Here is a 20,952-nt window from a genome sequence, read left to right on the forward strand (position 1 = left end):
TGCAGCCTTCAGGAACTCATAGGAGCACGTGGTAGGGATGGAATGAGAGCTCAGCTGAAACACAAGGGGCTTAAGAGAAAGATATTTTAAGCATGCGTCCTGTACCAGAAAGGGTACCGTGACTGGACCTCGTATGCCTTTAGCATGACAGAAAGAAGGCCACGTTAGACGAAATAACAAATGACGTTGTGTTTGTGCAGCATTTCTGTAACGTTTGTCACAAAATATGCCCCAATACTCAATAATTTGGATACGTATCCCACCCTTGAAATGCAGCTATGCCAGAAGCATAAAATAGCAGTTGCCTAAAATAGATTTTTCTGCACGGCAGTTAGAGGAAAAAAGGAATGTGATATGCTTGTGCCCTGCCGCCGGGCTTGTGTGGGACCCTGGGTGGGGAAGGACTGGCGGCCTCCTCTCTGCTGCCACAGCCCCACCGCACTCTGTACTCTCTAGTTTAGCTCCATCAAGCTCCATCTGAATAATTAGTTAGGCATTTCGGCTGCCTCCCCGGCTGAAGGTGGCTTCTGAACCTCCCTGTTCTGTACTTAGAGACCGTCCTTCATTTCCAGCTTAAACTTATCCACGGCCAGCTTATAAACACTTGTCCTCTGGCCAGAATCGGGGTTCACACTGATTCAAACCCATTGAAATTAATGAGGTTTTTTCCCCATTGACTTCAACGAGCCTTGAATTAAGGCCCTGTGTGTGGACAAAAAGGCTTGGGGCAGTTTTTGTAAGAGGAGAGTTTTATCCTGTTGATCTTGGCCTGTCTCTTCAGCCTGCTGTGAACTGTCTGCCTTATTTTAATGCTGTATTCTCATCCTGTCCTAGTGCAAAACTCCTATTGAAATCCAGGACGGTCTTGCCAAGTTGTTATTAATTACCGTGATTCTCGAGGCTCAGGCCTGCAAACTGATCTGCATGAGCTCAGAGGTCTCTCTTCAAGGATCTCCTTTCAGGATCTGGGCTCCAGGTCTACAAGAAGAAGCACCAAAGGGACAATCTGGTCGGCAGCGCATGCTCTCTCAGCTCTGCCGGCCGCACCGGTGCCACTGCAGCCCCAAGGAGCACACAAGCTCGGCGCTGCTGGATTTTAACAGGAGGGCAGGCGGCCAGCAGGGACACAGCCGGGTACAGGGAGCCTTGCCTTGAAACCTTTCAGTCCAAAACAGCCAGCCTTTTGCTTGCCGGAGTTTCAGTACAGTTCAGCCGTGCAGGAGGAGGGCACAGCTCAGATCCCATTCTGAGGATGGTGGAAGAAAGCCGAGCTTCTCTGCGAGGGCTGAGGGCTGAGAGAGGGAACAGTTGCTGTTCAGCTCGACTTTTTGGCTGCAGCACAGACCACCTCTTACCCCAACAAACAGCAAGACGTCACGCAGGATGCACATGAGGTCGAAGAGTATCGATATGTGGGCATTTTATTGCATCTTCAGCACTAGGAAATCCTTCTTTGATTCAAATGGGGATCAGGATTGGTTTGCCCTGCCTTCATTACCAGACCTAGTGCTGGGTGGTGCCAGGACCACATTAAAAGCAAGTTTTGGATACACTTGTGTTGTTCATTTTAGCTGAATGGTGAAAAAAGCTGGAAAAAGCTGTTTTGCAGTAGAAACAGAAAAATCTCAAGTAGTTATTAAAAAAAGTTATGAGCTCTTCAATTAGACCACAGGCATTTTATAAGGCAAGCAGGTCAGGACGTACTTTACTCCCTGAACCTGAAATGTTAAAATAATCATGTTAGGTATTTGCATAGAATTATGTAGGGTGAGTTTGGATCTCACTAATCCAGCGAGTCAGATGCCTGTAAAAATAAATAAGAACCTAAAAAAGAATGACATCAGCCGTAACTACTTCTTCTGCTCCACATTTGGCAGGTAAAAATCAGCAAGAAACCGACCGCATTATACTGACTGGGCTCTGCGCCTATTTCCCATCATGTAGGGAGCCATGCCAAACTCCTGACACAATAGCAATTTTTGCCCAATGCCAACTATTCCCAGCCTGGCAGTATGAATGCGCAGCCGTCTCCTGAGGTCATGGAACTGTAATGGCATCCAAACTGCAACGGGCATCGCTGCTTTAGGAGGTGAAATGGCTGTTGCATGTGAGACCACTTCCAGCGAGCCACTGGCTTTGAAGACAAGCTGTCAGAAGACAAGTTACAGTGACACCAGACCAGGCCACCCTCACCGAAGTCCCAGCTCATGCCAGGCAGCAGGAGAACATGGAGCAGTGGCCTCCAGAGAGCCTGGAAAACAACTGGGTCAGGAGAACTGCTGGTGCCCCAAGGTCAGGTATCCGTGTGAGCTCTGACATAGCAACTGTCGGTCACGGGAAGTGACAAGGGACTTGTATTTAGATGTGCTCCACTCAGTGCAGTGATAACAAAAGCACTTTACTGCGCTGTGTCCTTCCATGGGGACGGGGACATCTGAAAACGGCACAGCAGAATTTAGTGGCTAGATTGTAATTCACTGCAGTTACCGACAGCTCTTCCTCTCTTTTATGGCTGATCATCATGTCCTCTGTATCGAACGCTGGGTGGAATCATGCTGGTTTAATAATATACTTCTACTGAGACAGACAAGCTAAAAAGATGTAATTATGTGTTTAACAGCCACCAAGCAGCATGCCCTGCACATGTCCTGTCTGTAAGACAGACCTTTGTCTTCCCACTGGAGCATCACAGTGGCAGCGCTGAACCTGCCCAGCTGGTGAGGTGCCAACCCTCTGTAAGTAACTCAGGAAAGCTGAAGCGTCCTTAAAGCTCACGGTGGCATGGGGTACAAACACGCTGGAAGGCAGAACACAGCACTGCTGAGCACCTGTGTCCACAAAGCCGCTGGGCACAGGCTGGTAGGGGTAACTCCACGGGCGTTGTCACCACAGACGGTGGCCGTGTCGAGCTGGGCTGTGCTGAGCCTTGCTCAGGGCCGTGTGCCTCCACCTTCACCACTGCCCATCACCGGCTGCCACCACCGGCACTTTTACCTGAAACAGGACAAGAGGTTGTGCCCTGCGAGGCAGACAAGCATAGCAGGGCGGGACAGCTGCAATGTACGAGAGTGTTGCTCTCTTTTTTTTCTTTATCCGGTGCTCCCTTCTCGTGCACACTTGAAGCATCTCCGCATGCAGCATGGTCTCTGTGATGCTGCGTTGGACAACCTGCTCCTCTCAACTCTGGTACCAAGCTCTCAGGCTGTCTTCAGCAAACCTGCTCCTATCAGCCCTGCTGCAAAAGCAATATTCCTTCCCCTGTCGGGCATCCCAGTTGCCTCTCACCGTCCTTGTGCCCTCCACCACAACACAACAAGGTAACGCGGGAGAAGCCTAGGGCATCTCAATTAAATATGGTAACGAACAACAGGCTGAACAGCCAGCGGCACAAAGCCCTCTGATCTGAAGCCCTCTGAAGGGCAGCTTCTGTACAGACTGGACCGAGAGCAAATCAAGTTCCTGTTTGTGTATCCTGGCCCTGGCAGCAGCAGTTTGGGTGGATTCAGAAATCCCAGGGCCCAAACAGCAAGCTAGCAAGAAAGGAAATATTCCCACCACTCTCTCTCACTTAAGTAATCCAACCTATATTTTGTGATCAGAAGGAAAGAGATGAAAGAAAAGTTCTCAGAGCTTCATGGAAAGTGGATTGAAAGTCATCCAGCTGCTTAAAATTTCCTTTAAAAACAAACAAAAAAATGACAGTATTTTGAGCAGCTCCAGTGATGAGCCTTGCAGAAGGCAGCACCGACAGAGAGCTCCAGTTGCCTGGGGGAGCACAGGTGCTGCCCAGGCACAGACCCCATCTCGCACAGGGGCAGGTTACCAGCACCAAAACGAGTGCTGGAGGAGTGTGGTGTGACCCGCAGGGACTGCCATGTGATTCTGGTAGCCCAGCCAGCAGAGAGAGGGGCAAGAATGTGCACCCAGGCAAATGGCGAGGCGTAGCTGGTACCTGCAGCGATGCGTATCGCTCCAAGAGCTGATTCACGCGTCTGTAACCCACTTCTGCACAGGACTCACAGCGGTTCTTTCCAAAGATTAAGCAAGAGTATTCTACTTTATGCCAAAACCATCTCACGGAAGCACTCCAGTGTGCAAACTCGTCAACCAAGTGCAGATACCAGCACTGGCAGGCGTGCAGGAGGCTAGCTTGCGCGCAGAGACCAGAAGCTGTGCCTGCAGCCGGTGGGAGCGGGCAGGAGAGGCGGCCGGGCCACCAGCACCCTGCACTGCCAGGGCACAGCCCCCACGGGGTGCTCCTCCGTCACCCCCTGCTGCTGCCTCTCCTGCTCTGCTGGGCAAGATGCGAAAGCGTTCCCAGCGCCGAATAAGCCGTAGGCAGGCGGCTGGGAAGATCCCACTTGGGCTTTCCTCAGTGTGCTGTGATCTTGTGAGGCTTCAAAAGACTTTTTCTTCCCACTGCACGTTAGCAATTCATTGAGGGGTTTCTAAAGGTCTGAAAGGGAACAGATGGACAAACTTGTAGTGTGTGGAGTGCTCGAGTGGAAGAACTGCAAAAACTTCTCCAAGAGACCATCATCAAGCCACATCAAGAGGGTCAATAGCCTGCGGCCCGTCCCAGAGAAGACAGGGCCAGAGGGAGCTGAGATGGCCACAGGTGAAAGCCGGCAGTCAGAAGAGCCGTGCATTGCCCAAGGCTCCCCAGACACCCTGCGTGACCCCAGGTAAGTCACTTCTCTTTCCCAGTTTCCTTCTCTGAAAGTGGTGATAAAACTTCACAGGGCGCTCAATTCATGAATGCTAAAAACATTAAAATACAACTGCAAAGATTCTCCCTAATTATGCAAATCTGCAAATAAAACAGCATTTGTAGGGGAGGAGAAGCCATGGGTGGGGCTGAGAACATCCAGATTTTGAAGTTTCCCCCAAGCAATCTCCTCCTCCTGTAGTTTCACAGAAAAGGACTGCTCTGATACACACACTGCTCCTGTAGTGGGAATTTTGGTCACCAGTCCGGCAGTCTGATAGTATTATTTCTACATTTACTAATACTGGACAGAAAGCCATCCATGTTCCTAAAAACCTGCGAGTTTACAAGCTCTCACACAAACAAGCAGTTCCAACCACTGTGCTGTATTTGGAAGGCTGCTTTGAAAATCTGGCTTAGTATCACCTTTGGTTGCTAAATAAACTTGTCTGGAGATTAACCACAGCCCACACAAAAATAGCTACAAAACAGTTTTATGGCTCTGAGTAGAAAGGGGTGTTAGTAAAGGAGCCTGCTTGATTTTTTTAATTATTTTTTTTAAAGTTGAAATGTAAAAAAATACAATATAAGCTCTGTAAGCAGATTCCTCATGGTAAATAAATATGCAGAGATTCAGAGAATGCTAAGTGATCATTTTTAGAACATTTATTTTTGGCAGGGTAAACACTTTCAGACCCCAAGCAACTTCTCTGTGTGTACAGAATCCCCAACTGTGAAAACAAAACAAATAGCAGAGCTTCGTTTGTTGTAATCAGGAGGTTTTGCATGGCTGTTTAGAATAAAGCTGGATCGCATTTGGAGTAACTTGGAAATTCATTGTTTAGGCATTAGCCTCCAGTGGTAAACATCCTACAATATGTACATAACACAGCAACTATTTTTGTACTTCAAAGTCTCCTCTCTTAACTTGGGAAGGTGCAGGATACACACACGTCTTTTTTTTCCTCAGAGGGAACGGTGGCTTCCTTGCTTCCCTTTGCCCAGCAGAGATCCCTCGTTGCACCGCACCAGACTCCACACAGAAATCAGACACAAACACCAGACAGCAAACTGCACTTGAGAAAAAGAACTCTTGAGAAATAGGAATTAATGAGGGGACTGCACAGCCCAGGAGCATTGGAGCCTTAATATTCCCCTCTCCTTTGGGCACGGACTTTTTTTGTGTTGTGTGTGTGTGGACAGGAACTCCCTGTTGACTCTTCAGGACTGAATATCCTGCAGATGAGGCAATCTGGACAAGAAGGACAGATGCTCAGCTGGTACGCGAGACCACAGCCCCGCCAGCCCCAGAGCGCAGTCCCAGCTGTCGTCGTGCCCGCCTCACGTTCAGTGATTGCAGATGGAGGAACGCAAGGTTTAGGAGCAGAGTTGACAAATGTGTCTTCTTATTCCGAGCAACCTAGTGGAAATCTGGCTGCTCAACACTTCTGCAAACACCCATCCGACCTGTCCCACGCCGCGCGTCCAGGGAACAAGCAGCCAATATTAGTCAACGAGCTGGGAAACGCCGGCTTGCCAAGGTCACGTAAGTCTGTGGCAGGAGAAGTAACAGGATCAGCTGGCTCCTCTCCTCTTTCTCAGCCACAAAACTTTCTTCCTCCCCTAACAATTACATGTGTGGGTTTCCTTAACAGTTTCTTTTTACATTCCTGTTTAAACAGCACAGGGAAAAGGAAGAGGAGACTTGATGTGGAAAATTAGTTTTGGAAATGCTGAGCAGCGCGCATTTGCCAACTCCTGTTCCTCCAGTCAATTCATTTTAGCCACTCTTAGCTCTCACCGAAATGCTATTTTTAGGCTGCATGTCAGATTTCACAACTGAGACTGACAGGATTTTTCTAAAGGCTTTTCCCTGAGAATTAAAAATGGAAAACAACGTGGAAACTCTGCTCTGTGCTGCTGAGGCTCCACCGCAGCTACTCCAAGGCAAAGCTCCAAGGGACCTGGCCTCGCAGAAACAGCTTGCTCAGCAGGCACCAGGAGATAACCAGCACGGGGGAGATGAGCAGGTCTCTCACAGCTAATGAGGCCACGTGGAGCCTGAAATGCTCCAGGGAGACCCTCTGCAGCAAAACAAGGCCCAGACATGGAGCAGGTCTTCAGAATATACAGCTTTGTGATTAAATACCTCAGCTGTTGCTGGAGGTGCCAGGCTGCTCCTTGGGCTTCACCACCACGTCCTTGGTGGTGTCCTCTGAGCTGCAGCGCTTGCTGCTTGAAAGGAGAGGGGCAGAAATGCAGAGCTACACCTTTTGTTACAGCGAAACTTTTGTTACAGCAAGGCCTCCAGCAGGACAGCAGTCCCAGTGTACTGTCTGTTGAGCACCTGGCATGCCGTTGGCCGTGAACGTTAAGGAATCACAGTTCCTACATGGTTATTTCCGAAGCTAACAGGTGTCTGAAGCCAGTCTCCAACTCAGCCTTGCCATCCAAACAGAGGGAAATCACAGCAGGTTTAACTCTGGGTATTCTTTAGGGCAGATCTGTGGTTACAATCTCTGCCATGGCTATTTTGGTCAGCCCTCACGCGTCCTGACAGCCCTTGCTGACAGAATGGGGGTGCAGCGAAAATGCATCATCCACACAGAAAATACTGGCTCGACCAAAAAAAAAAGATCTTGCTGTAAAAGCTATGGCACTGCAACGTTGTGCAGCATTTTTATTCAATATCCACATGGATATTTGAGACTGCTGGATGATAATGCAGATCGTGTTTCAAATCTTCCAGGGCCATTTTTGCACAAGAAGCTCTGGACAAGTAATCCAGCTAGCTTTCGGTTTGCAGATCAATGTGCCCAGATATTTGATTACACAGCTCTTCCAGGGAAAATGGAGAGTCACTGTGCTAGCTGAGGGCGGTGAGTTCACACAGGTGTAACTGAGCGCAGAATCTGTCTCCCAAGGGTTTTCTGGTGCTTCCTGAAGCTGACAAGATTAATTTAGCAATTTGGAAATCTGTTGCCAAGCCCAAGTCCCCAGAAGACTGCATAGCAATAGGAAGATTAAAAGCAGATGGTTCAGCAACCAAGGTTTTATAGTCACACTTTTAACAGACTTAAAATTCTTGGGCTTCATATCAGCATCTTCATTCTTCCCTTCAATTCAGCATGTTAGTGTCTTTTGAGCACCTCCATAGGAAGTGAAGCCAAGCACACATCACGCTAACAATATGACCTCGATAAAATATATATACCTGTATGATAAGCTTAATAATAGGTTAAGGAAATGTTGATTCTAGCTCAACTAAAGCACTATGCAATTAGACCATCTCCACGTCGCATTTCTAATTTCCACAAAAGAATGCTGGAATTTAAAATATGAAGAGAGAGAACATTTCAGGGAGGGGCTTTAGCAGCTGGGCTTGTTAAGCACAATTTAAACACTGTTGCAGTTGACAAGAGCCTCCTCCAGTAAGGTGAGCTGCTTGCAGGTCAGGTGCAGGGTCAGCAGGGACACAACCGACTTTTCTTCATGTTGCCTGCACTGAACAACCTCAGGACTTGCTTCCTAGAAGTCATTTCATCTAGATCTCTCAAAGACACTCTGAGGGGACCAAGCAGCAACTATTTCTCTCCATGAATGGCAAAAAAGAGGCTTGCATTAACGGGCTTTCTGGCCCAGGATGCCCCGTGACACTACCAGCCTCAGGGTATCCCAGGCATGAGTTGGAGGCTCTGCTGAGACAGATTTCCATCTTACAGTTCAGGCCCATGTCAGCACACTCCCCGCTTCAGTGTAATGCAAGAGAAGTAAAGCACAAAGCTCAATACCAAAGCCTTCGGTCGGAGAAGACAGCTGGCCTGATTCTTCCCATCCTCAAAAACAGACTTGCAGAAGTGTTTCTCATTTCTGGGTGCCCACGGTGAGCTCCTGCTTTCCTCTCTCCAAATGTCACATTGAAGGCAAAGTTAGTTGCAAGGACAAAAAACTGCACCTGCAAAAACTGAGGAGGCCTGCTTTGAAAATCCAGCCCCCAAAATACATTTGGACACATGAATATAGCGGCCAAACCTCAACTTAAGTCTTCCATATGAAGTATAAGGAATCAAATAACCATCCAGAAAAGAGGTCTGCAAAATAACTTGGCTCGTAATATTTTCATTTGGGTTAAATTAAAATAATTGTAAATCTTCAGCACACACCACGAGAGCTTCATTCTGTGTAACACTGTACATATCCCATTAAGCTTCATACTCGGCTCAGTCCTACGAAAATGCCTTGAAAACCAGACCGAGTTGCCTTTCCTCTAGAAAGTGAGTCTACAGTAATCACAAAACTGCAAGAAAGCAGCTTAAGCTTTGTGAGGAAACCTCCTCCACTGCAGTTAACCAGAGCTAAAAGAGGCAGGGAAAAAGGAGGGGCAGGAGAAACATTCCTTGGAACGAGGTGGAAAAGCATCATTACACACTGATCTCTTTGAGCGGCGTTAAGCCTCAGCTGTGCATGAATTAGAGGCTAGTGCCAAGTCGACTATCTCACACATAAACATGGTTTATCTAATGATCCATTTGTAATGACTTCCAAGTTATGACTTCCTGGGCATCCTGGAGGTGTAAAGAAAGAAGGTATCCAGCCCCAAAGTTTTCCTCGCACACAAACAATTGAGCGCAGCTTGCTGCAACTGAGCTCTGTGGGGAGCAAGAAGCCTCAGACATCATCTGCCAGGCTTTTCGCTAAATCTGGAGGATCAAGAAAAGCAAAGGAGGTGAAAATCACCTCTACTCACAACCCTGTTAAATCATTGCTCATCACCATGGATCAGATGCTGATAACGTGATGAGAAAGCTCAATCCCCGGGTTGGAATGAGAAGTTACAGCACAGCATATACGCGGTTGCTTGTAATAGCCACGCTAACCCTGCTGCTGCTCCCTTCATCCTGGATCATCTCACCTGCACCGTCCTCTCCTGACAACCTGAGGGTATTCGCAGACTGAGTGGGAGCAGAACAAGGGAGGAAGCAGCGTGCTTGCAGCCTCTGCCTTTGCTGTCCAGGTTCAAGGTGGCCCCAGGCAGGTGAAATACAGACACTCACTCCCAGGTGTGTGATGAGACCGCTCAGATCCTTCCCAAGCCCAGCGCAGTTGCTTCTGGCCCTGTGGGATGACTCCACAAAGCAGACACCACCACAAAGGTACCTTCCACGTCCCGGACCACCAGCATCCTAAAGACCTGAACTCTGGTCTTCACCCCATACAGGAAGCTGTCATGGAGGCCCGTAGAGAGTGCCCTGCATAACACAGGAACTCCTGCAGGCTCAGCACAGGGAGCGGCAGCTAGCCCTGAGAGTGAAACACACCGATATCCCCTGCTTCTCTCCTGAACATCAGTCTGGGTTCTCCTGGGACCCCTCAATCCTTGCTGTCTGCAGCATTGCAGAAACTCAGCCCTACCATGGGGACAAGGCACAGGAGCCACTGATGCCTGGGTCCTCTTCTGGGAGCTCTCATTGACTTTGAGAGGCTTGGAAATAATCACGCCATTTCCCCAGTCCAGCAGTAAACAGAGTATTAAAATTCCCACCTCAAAACTGCATTGGCACCAAGTGCCAACCTTAAAGAATGTTAAAGAATCTTTGCTATGGGAGGCACAGAAGGGGAAAGGTTAATGAATAATTGGCACAATTCTGCTCATTAGTTCCTGTAGAAGAAGAGTTCAGAATAAGTTAAACCCCAACACATGAATTTATTTGCAGAGCTCTTTCTGAAATTGCTTCTTCATATTGGTGCCAATAAATCTTACATTCCAGCCATGCTTTTCTAATAGATACAGGCATAATTTCTTATTTCTAGCTGGCCAGATTCATGACGAAAAAAAAAGGGAAGAATAAAGCAAAAGCTGCATCTAGCATTTATCTATCTCTATCCTGCAGCCTTCTTTCTCATTACTCCTGGAGCTCTCATATTCAAAGGCAGCCAAGCTCTCCACATACAGCTTTAATGGAACACCTATCCCTCAGCACCAACTGCAGCGTTCAGCCAGGACCACAGCTGCAAATAAAAACCATCGTGCACTTCCCACACAAGCACAGCAATGACAGTGTGGATAATACCTTGTATCTCTGAAACAAGAGCCATCCAAAAATTTCAAAGTGCTTTACAGACATTCATAATTTAAGACAATCCACATCCTGCTAAAGGCAATGTTGGATCCTCACTTTGCCGATGAAGAATAGAGGCATTAAAAGATTAAGGGACCGGGGCAGAGGGGTAAGACAGCACTGGACAATGTCCTACTCACAAACCCATACATCACAGCAACTGAATTAGTGACGGCTTCTTCAGTCATTGTAACCATTGCCATATGCTTCTGAAGTTTGCTTTATATAATCCCTTTCTCTATTTTATTTCCTAAGCTACACTCTTAGATATTGTTTTCCCATCGCTATTACCCTCGCCTTCATCCCTGACCTGAACATTGCTGTTTCATACCCACTCCAATCACACTGTCCAGTAGTCAGTGGTGACACTGGAATCCAAGGGCTTCTCCCATTTCCACACCTTGCAGGCATGATCTGTGCTGGTGAAACAGCTACAGTGTTGTAGTTCTATTCCATACAATAGATTAGGATTTTACTAATAACTCATTAAACACGCCCTACTTCTACTGACTTTCCTGCCCACACTGAATACTTTCTGACGCTGTATAAGCTATGGATTTTGCGAGGTGTGCTGTCCTCTTCAGGAGGAAGCTGGGTACCAGCCTAGTTAAGCAGGGTCTGCTCTACTCAGCACAGGTTGTTTTACTGAATAACCCTCAAAGTTTCAGACCCCAGCTGAAAAGTTTTAATTAATGCATACAAAAAAAGTTTGATGAGACACTGTATCTCCTGATGGACCTCTCCCTGCAGACTGTGGAACTGGGTAGTTTAAAAGCAAAGATTTTGCTCTTCCACTCGGCTGCCATAAATCATACCTTCTTGCTCTATAATTAATCCCAGTGAAACGAAACACAGCAGCCTAACGGATTCACCTGCTGCGGTGCAAAGTGCAAAAAGGCTGATTGAATATACAACTTTAGAGATGCAGTTTGGGTTTTCTGACGTACCTCTTTAATGAGCATCTTGCACATGAACAGAACGGAGCGCAGGCCAGGCCGGGAAGACAATGGCAACAAAAGGATTCTACAGCTCTAGCTGGAGGTGAAGCAGAGCTGCAGTATGCTAAATTATAAATGAGAAAAGCAGATGTAAAGACAGTCTGTCTCATGAAAAGCCAAAACCAACTAAAAGGCTTACTCCAGCCAAAGTACAAGCTGAAAACAGAGAATACAGTTTGCTTCTGAGCTGACCTGAAACAAAGGGCTAAACTCACACCAAAGGAAGAACAATGAAAAAGAAACCAAGCCTAGAAAAAGCATCAGGAGCTTGCATCTTCAGGTGCCTCTCGTGCGCCACGCCAAGGAGCTCTACCTGCCACACGAGCTACCTGCTGGCCTCCTCTGCTCTCAGCCAAACTACGTTCCTTCGCCTTGTAATTACTTCAAGAGAGATCAGTACCTAAGATCAAGCAGAAATTAGTAAGAACTTTGTGGACCTTGAGAAAGCAGGGAGATCCCAAAAGACAGAACTTTTCCTGCCAGAAATCAATACAAAACTTCCTCAAGGCTATGCGAGCAGTGTGCTGTGGACGTATTTGCCAGGTAAGCTCCAGGCTGACAGCTCCAGTTCAACTGTAATACCTAACACCCAGTTCTTGATGAATATACACCACAAAGTGATACTGCAAATGCTGCTAAGTCAGTGTGCAGTAGGATCAAGCAGAGACAAAAGATGGACGATATTATGGAAATGAAATAAGGATATTCTGTACTTCAAAGGAATGGGATAGAGAGCTGACAGTTCATTGCTGGACTTCAGCTAAGGAATTAGTCATTATTATATAATACCAATTGAATATCATGCAAAGGAGATGTCACAAGAAAAAATCATTCAAATCTTGGCTGCACTTTAACTGTATCAATTAAAATTGTACAACACAGTATGACATCAGATAGCAAAGCTTATTCCAGGCAAGTATTTATATAGTGCTATTAAATGACAAGGATTTGGTTTAATTGGTGAGCAAATGGAGCTGGAAGTTGCTAAAGTCAACTCTAGCAACCAAGAAGATCACTGGGGCAGAACAAATCGTTTTTCTCTGTTTTGCGTGTCTGCATTTTAAACCTTCCAGACGCTATAGTAAATGTAATAATAACATTGTATAATGAAGATTGGCTGAAATAATGAGTTTGGGGTGAGAGGGTGAAGCAGTGACTTGTGCAGCATTATTTCACCAGGAAAGTAGAGAGAAGCCGACAGTTTCTGCCTGGAAAGGGGTGAGGAAAAGTGGACCACGGTGATAAACAAAATGGAAATCCTCCAGAAACAAAGAAGGTAATTTAGATACCTAGTACAGCTTTGCCCAGACTCAAGTGAATTGCTGCAGTAGCAAGAAAGCTTATTGGTACTGTAGGCAAGAGTCAGAGCTCTAGGAAATGGTTAAAAAAGGCTCGGAAAGCACAGAGAGACAAATCCCGATTTTTCATAGACGTTAATGCAGCACTCACTTGAATGGACAAGGCACTGCAGCACCATCCTTCCCAACAGAGCCTCCCAGAGACGGGACCAGGAGCCTGCTCTGGCCACGTGCACACATCCTCCAAATGCTGAACAGTGCGCTCAGCATCTCTGTTAGCAAAGCTTCTCCACAGCTCCAAACGAAGCTGCAAATACCATCTGAACGGATCCATGGGCCGGGATAATTTACAGCAGCTGGAAATCTGACCCACCTATTTAATGCAGGGGAATAGTCATGATTTCTTTTCTGCTGTACTGACTAAGATCTCCCCAGCCCTACTCTGAGAACTCTTTAGGCGTTGGGATGTCTACCACAAAAAGCTGAGTGGAAATCCCCAGCCAGGAAAAAAACCATATGTTTAATAAATGGTTCTTCAGAAAAAGAAAGAAAGAAAAAAAAAAGGAAGATGGGGAGGGGGAAGAAAAGAAAAGGTTTGTAGTTGTGAGATCATAAGAGTCCAACCAAATAAGTGATGACTAAGTGTAATCTTGAGTTTCAACAAGATGAAGAAAAACATGTTTTTGAAATTGTTGAGCCTCTTGTTCCCAGCCAACATATATTCTTTTATTGGCCTGCAAGCGACCCTTTCAACTTGGGCTTTCCTCCAGCCCGTGGGTCCATGGCAATGATTAGAGAGTAGAAAATCCCTGCTACTGGCCAGCTGTGCTCCAAATTACCTTACTCAGCCGTGCCTATAAATGTAATTGCTTGTTTCCATAGAATTGCATCAGAACGACCTGCTCACCCCTCACATAATTCATTCCTCTGCAATCTCTCTCTGTAGATAAAAAGCTCTTTCTTCTTCTGCACATGTATGAAAGAACTGCGAGGACACCGTCAATTCTTCATTAGCCCGGGAAATGGAGGGAGCAGATAACCCAGACACAGAAAAACGTGAAGAGTGCAGAGCATAGGTGAATTATGGCCTGAAATGTACAACAAGAATATGGAAGTAGGGCAGGGCTCAGTGCTGCTGCTGACTGCAGACACCATACACCAGCACAGGCTGGCAGGTGGACACGGGGTGGCACAGCACTGGGGGACATGGCACGCTGAGGGGCACAGGGCAGCCCACACCGTGCAGCCCACACCGAGCAGGCTTTGCTGTGCTCCAGGCAGAGGGGAAAGGCAAGTCCAGCAGAAGTTCCAGGAGGTGCCTGTGGCTCAGATGTGAGAAGAGTGCCCCGATGCAAATTCAGCTTGGGCCACAGCATGGGAGGGGAAGGAGAAGGCTGTAAGGTCTCAGAAGGTGAGAGGTCAGCATTTGGCAAGAGCCTGGGTCAAAAAATTGTGGATTGAAGGGAAAGGAAACCCATGGTTCAGTTTCAGGTCAGTCACAAAGACAGACACAGATAGAGAGGAGGAGAGGTGAGAATTTGCCTCCTTTGCTTTTAAAAGAAAAGCCAGAGAAGAGGAAAATCAACTGCATGTAACAGTCAGTGATACAAGCAAAATGCCTGGGAGGCTATTTTCTTGGTAGCAAGCTAATGTTAGACCTCTCTATTAGGATATAAATACTAATTCCACGAGGATGTAAGTGAACTCCCCTCATTCAAAGGCTGCCGTAGGATGGAGGTTTTCGCTGCCCTCCCTTCCTGCCCCATCGGACCCACCAGCGTTTCCTGCCAGGCCCTTCACACGGCAGGGCAGGCCCGCTCCTGACAATGACTGAGGCTCGGGACTATTGTAACGAAAAAGTAAAATATGTTCCCATTAAAAAATGTGGATGATAGCAATTAATTCCACATTTTTGTGAATAAATATCATGTGTTTTGTGCCAGAGCAATTTGGCTTCTTCGCAGAAGCTAACAGTGACACATAAATCTATTTTCCTTGTTGCTCAACAGACCATCTCACTCTGCAGACCAGATTTTGCACTGGAACAGGGTTTTCTGTTCCCATCTTTCCGTTAGCACCTTAAATGCTATTCGCCACCCATCTTGCTGTCAACCTATGGGTGAGAGAATTCATTCAAAGCCTCTGAAGCCAAGGTGGGCTCATGACTGCTCGGGGTTTTCACCAGCCGCTGGCCCGCTCACTTTCCCTCCAAGAGGAGCCCCGCTGTTCCCAGCAGTGATGTTACCTGGCTGGAGGCAGCAGCCCGGCCCCGTACCTCTGCTGTGGCCAGTGCCTGCATCTGTGAGCCCTGGCTAGCAAGTCACGAGGAAGGTCCCACGTCTGAGCAAAGAAAGGCCAAGCCATTCAGAAGAAAAGCAAAGGTACTCCTTCCTTTTCCCAGCTGTACTTATTTTGTTTTGCATGTTGAAATCAATGGCATTATAGAATTGGAAAACCCAAGTCAAGCTGTACGGATGCTGCCTGCTTGGAAACTTTACAGATGTTTGCTGGCCTTACACGGGAGGAGCGTCGCTATTTTATTGACCAATCTCTTTTTTGTTTTGTTTTAATATGGAAAATCTCAGCGGCACTTCACTCCATTTGTCTTTTTTTCTTCTTTAGTCATATGATAATGTACACTTATAACCGGTGAATCATCCCCTTGAAAAGTCATAAAGAGAAAAATAGCTCATATGTATGCCTCAGCGGTCAATGAATCATTGACGACAGGTATAATGGGAATAATTATATACTGCTGAGAAACTTTACCCAAAGCCCAGCTCAGAAGGCTAGTTTCAAAACTTGTGAGTTGTGCAGTTGTATCCAAGGTTGCGAGTGCCAGGTTAGGAAACAGCCAGGAGGATTTCAGATTTCTGTTATTGCAAGGAAATATCCTCTCCAAGTGTCTGCTATGTGTTGACAAATTGTTTATACTTAATGAAGCAATAATAATGAACAGTCTAAATAGACATTGATTTCTATGTTTTTAATTCACTTTTACTGGGAAAATATCCTGGCAACAGAAATATGGATGTCAAGCGTTGGATGCCAGCCACTGTTCTATAACTATGCTATTTTAAGCAGTAGTATGTATTATTTGGTATAATAACTTATATTTTTAGGGTCTAATCCTGGAAGTTCCTACTCTGAAGAGCTCCAGTCTTCCAACCTAAAATTCTGGGATTACACATATGAATGTGAATTTGTAGCAGACAGTGTCCCGACAAGAAGAGGTTTCAGCCTCTGTGCAGCTTGCCTGCTACCTCCTAGAAATAGTCAGTCAAAATACGAATGTGAGCCAAGTGCTCCAGAGTGCAAATGTGAGCCCCTTCCCAAGCCAGCTCAAAGAAATGTAGCAACAAGACGACATGTCCGCTGCATTGAGTCCAGCTAGAAAAGAAGGCTTTGGTAGCACAGTACAGGGGCATGACGCGTTTTGAAGAGCACGTCTTACACCAAGCAGGCAGGACTGCCTAGCACGCTGCATGGGCTACTGACCCCGCTTTGTGTCTTGTGCTGAGCTCAGCCTGGCAGCCCCCAAACTTTTGCACACCCTTAATGAAGGTGGAGCCAGGTCCCACAATCATCCCTTGTGGGCAAGGCCAGCAGCTACTCTGTGCTCACACCTGCTGGAGCCCGCTAGTGAGAAAAGATGCACAAGAATGCCCTCTGGCAGAGACCATGCCTATGTCCTCTTCTTTCTGCCTGGCATGAATTCTTTTGAAGTGCAGAATTCCTCACACAAGGAAAAGTAACAAAAGGGAATGTTGATGAATCAGATCAGCTGAGTGCCGCACGAGCCCACCACGTGCCAAGGGCAAGCAGAAGTCTCCAAGTACCAGGTATGCTCTCCCTCCCAAACATCCCAGCGGTGCAAGGCAACGGTGATCAGCACCATCCTGCTTCAGTCACAGCAGTCCAGAGCTGTACACCAGCATTTACGCCAGTGAAGCAATCTCACCCAGACCTGGGAGGAGAAGGTGGTTACATGAACTTCAGTGGACAGGAACAGGCACCTTCTGCAAGCATTTCATCTGATCCATCAGATGCCGGTCTTAGGAGCAGCTGAATCACCCTCTGGAGGTTTCCATTTCTCCTTGTCAGACACAAGAGGAGCAAGACTCCAGTTGTGACCAGCTCAAGCATAAATGTCTGATTTCTGGATGCTCTGAGTTGGAGCAGAAATATCTCACCCTTAGTTGGGAAAGTAGTTGAAAAGAGATGAGTAGCTGCTGTTGCATTTCTGGGAAATGTGAGATATTATATGACCTGTTAATTTATTCCAGAGTTTCCCTTTATGCTTTAACAATACTGTTCAGTATTCAATTCAAGTCATAATGCTTAATGGCTTGTGGTCAGCTAAGCCTATCCTCCATTTCTGTGCCAGCTTAAAAAATAAACAAAGCTGTGTCTACTGAATGGCACAATTAGAGGGATTTATCCTGCTCCTACCCCAAAACCCATACCAGAACATAAAAATGCTCTTTCAGTTCAGTTCAAAGAAGATGAAAAATGCTTTACATCCTGCTGCAAAAGACCATGAGGGCTGAGCAGTTTACTCAGATGAGGACATCAATCTTTAGGGGACACAAACACTAGGGAGAGCTTCAAATTAAAACGACTTTCACTTCAAAAACGTCTAGTGGCCTCAGAGTAGATTGGAGATTCAACATGTTGGAGGCTGCACATTTACTTAGGACTTGTTTCCACCACTGAGTGAACTCAGCTAATAACATGAGTGTTGTCCTCACTCAAGTACCTTTCATACAGAAAAGCTTAGAGCTTGGAGGGTGCTTTTAACAGGGGCTAGCTACCCTACCTAGGCACAAACAATGTGACGTTACCATGTATGAACCATCCCTCTGTCACTTCAGCTCTACAGGTGACTTGAAAAGAGCTAACTCCGCTGCAGAGTTAACTCTGTGCTGCAGAAAATCACCCTAGCAGGAGATAGTCCCTGTCCTGGAGAACTCCAAAGCCCCCACACAAAGTGGGGCAGGAGGCACAGAGACAAAAAGAGGTACAGCAACACTTACACAAGCACATCAGTGGCACAGCTGGGAACAGTGCTTAGTACCCAGCTGTCCCAGGCTGGTGAAAAAAAAAACAACAACAAACAAAACCAACTTGCCAATGACACTGAGCATCTCAGGCAATGGGAACAAAACCAACCTCTTCAGCCTAGAGAGATTTTTCTCTCTCTCGATGTTGCCAGCTCTTAGGCAGAATTAGGATTACAAAATTGAAAGTAAGAGCCAAGGTTGACAAGGTCTGCTCCAAGCTTAACTCCTAGCTCCTGTTAGCAGTTTCTGACCCCCAAATTCCCTCCAGCCCTCTCCTGCTGCCTCCAGTTCCAGGTGTTAGAGGAACAGAACCCCCTTCCATGCACAGCTGGATCACCAACGGTGCAGTCAGCCCATGTTCAGGCACTGCCTGTGTTGTTCGAGTATCCATGAGCCACACGGCCAAATCCCAGGCTCTAAGGAAGCCTGCAGACCAAAGCAAGGACCACAGCTGCAGGCACAGCAAGTCCCCGTAGCCCATGGACGGAGCTCGCTGTTCTGCAGCAGGTCACACAGCTGATGGACAGCCCCAAGTGCCAGTCACTACTGGAACTCGCCTGGACGTGCAATATTAATGCACAACATACATAGCACGTGCCATGCCAAGCCACTCCGGGTAAGCTCACCAGCGAGCCCTCCTGTTTGGCGTTTGCCCCACTTCAGGGAACACCCTTCCCTCCTAGTGTCTATGCACTCGTCTGGTCCAGTTGCAATTCATCACGGCAGATTGCCATTTCTTGGCCCCAAAGCAGTCCTCTAGAGATATCCAGTCTGTGAATCTGCTGCACGGACCTTCCCCACACACTCAGCTTCCTGGGCTAAAAGCTATCAGCCAACTTAAAGGTCTCCATTTCTTCAAAAGCCTACTTTAATTTAATTTCAGCAAATCAGATTGCGACTGTTTAAAGCTGGTTTGTGGGCTGTGTGCTTTCAAGAAGAAACCATTACGAAAGACTTCAGAAAGTTTGCACTTACGCAGCATTGTTTCTCTGCCCTTCTGCACCTTCCCCACCAGCCGTCTGCCATCCCACCTCCTCCCGCTCTCACATTCCACGTTCAATGGTCTCCTCTGCAGTCAAAAGCTTGCTCTTACCTGGTGGTGCCTTTATGAAAGGCAAATAATTTGTTACATTCAAAAGGGAATTACTTTGCCGTGCCTTTAAAAATGTACGGCATCTTTACAGAGCCTAGCTAGCTTTTCTACCCTCTGCCTGGACATCTGTACAATTATGATCTCAGGATGAAAGTGCATTTTTGAGTATATCATGCAACGAGACAGGACATTTTACTGTGTCTTATATGGAACTTCGAGTGGTTTCTTAAATCTATCATAATAAAAGCAAGGTATCAAACCATGAGGCCCTCTCTAAAAACTCAAGCTCTTTCCCAATCTGAAGCCCTGTTTCTGCTAAATAGGATGCAGATGGCTGATTTGAGGGATGAGTGTGAGGTAGGGAGGGAATACCTTCAAATATATTTTTAACATGCTCTTCCCTCTACTGAGCTTCATAGCCCAGGTTTGACACAAATGGAGACTCTTCCCATTGCAGGTTGTTCTCCTTCCTTCCTGTTCCACAAAAAGCAGTAGTTGACTACTGACTGACTCCTTTGTTTCCTCCTCTAAATGTCTTCAGTGCCTACAGTTTCCACAGCTACATCCTTTTAACCTACAGATTCACATCTGATAGAATCAAAGTTATTCTGCTGCACCCTCTGAAGCAGGATTTCCAAGCTGCGCAGTGAATACACATTAATTTGCAGATCAAAGCTGCCATGCTCATTACCTTAAAAATTGACCCGGTCAATATTATACAACACATATTCAGCACAACCTTTGCACCTGGCTCTATGAAAATCACCTGGTGAATAAATTCATTCAACAGAGAGGGCTCTGAGACTCCCTGGTGCCTCCTGCCAACATACCGGCATCGCTGCCTCGTTATGGGGCCTGGGCAACAGGCAGCAGTTCTTTCCGGTGACCAGTCATGTCCCAAAGGAAATAAATAAATATAATAACAATGATAATGATAATGATAACGATGATAACGATGATGATGATGATGAGAAGAAGGAGAAGGAGAAGGAGAAGGAGAAGGAGAAGGAGAAGGAGAAGGAGAAGGAGAAGGAGAAGGAGAAGGAGAAGGAGAAGGAGAAGGAGAAGGAGAAGGAGAAGGAGAAGGAGAAGGAGAAGGAGAAGGAGAAGGAGAAGGAGAAGGAGAAGGAGAAGGAGAAGGAGAAGGAGAAGAAGAAGAAGAAGAAGAAGAAGAGGAAGAAGAGGAAGAAGAGGAAGAAGAGGAAGAAGAGGAAGAAGAAGAATAGAACAGCCTTTGGGAAGGACCCTTACTCAAGTTTTGGAAGGGCAGCCCTTCTTCTCGTGAGGAGGAGGAGCAGTGCTTTTCAGCAGGGCTCTGCTTTCAGGTTATCCTGCTGGGTCACGTTACACACCTGGTCACTACACACCGAAATACACTGTCACTCCAGAACAGATTTGCAACAAATTCTCCTTTGATCAGTAATTTTTTCTCCATTTGTATCATCAGCCTGGGATTAAGTCTCAGTGGTGGTGAGCACTGCTTGTTTGTGGCTGAGCTCTATGCTGTGCCACTGCAAAAACTCTCCAGTATGTTGCCTCTGCTTCTTCAAGTATTTTCTGAACGCAAAGACAGCAATCACTCTGCTGCCTAATGAGGGCCTGACCCAGAGGCCATGGAGGCTTATGACTTTTCCCTGAGGTTTGGACGTTAGGTGCCCAAGGAGAGCAGCAGG

The 20,952-nt window shown here is 46.8% G+C and overlaps 1 protein-coding gene and 1 long non-coding RNA gene across 11 annotated transcripts in view; one reads left to right on the forward strand and one right to left on the reverse strand.

Moving 5' to 3' along the window:
- Nucleotides 1-20,952, reverse strand: part of LOC310884114 (uncharacterized protein) — an 83,330-nt gene that overhangs the window by 49,987 nt on the left and 12,391 nt on the right. The gene's annotated exons all lie outside the window — the stretch shown is intronic.
- Nucleotides 940-19,542, forward strand: LOC310884118. Of its 10 annotated transcripts, XR_014574046.1 has the most exons (4): nt 963-4,685; nt 5,679-12,368; nt 13,005-13,101; nt 14,070-19,542. It is a non-coding gene; the product is annotated as an uncharacterized lncRNA (long non-coding RNA). The 10 variants fall into 10 exon arrangements; XR_014574041.1 differs by having other exon boundaries at nt 956-4,685; nt 5,679-6,254; nt 6,391-19,542; XR_014574042.1 differs by having other exon boundaries at nt 957-4,685; nt 5,679-6,249; nt 6,391-19,542.

The sequence above is a fragment of the Anser anser genome (assembly GCF_964211835.1).
Source record: "Anser anser genome assembly, chromosome: 19".
Classification (NCBI taxonomy): Eukaryota; Metazoa; Chordata; class Aves; order Anseriformes; family Anatidae; genus Anser; species Anser anser.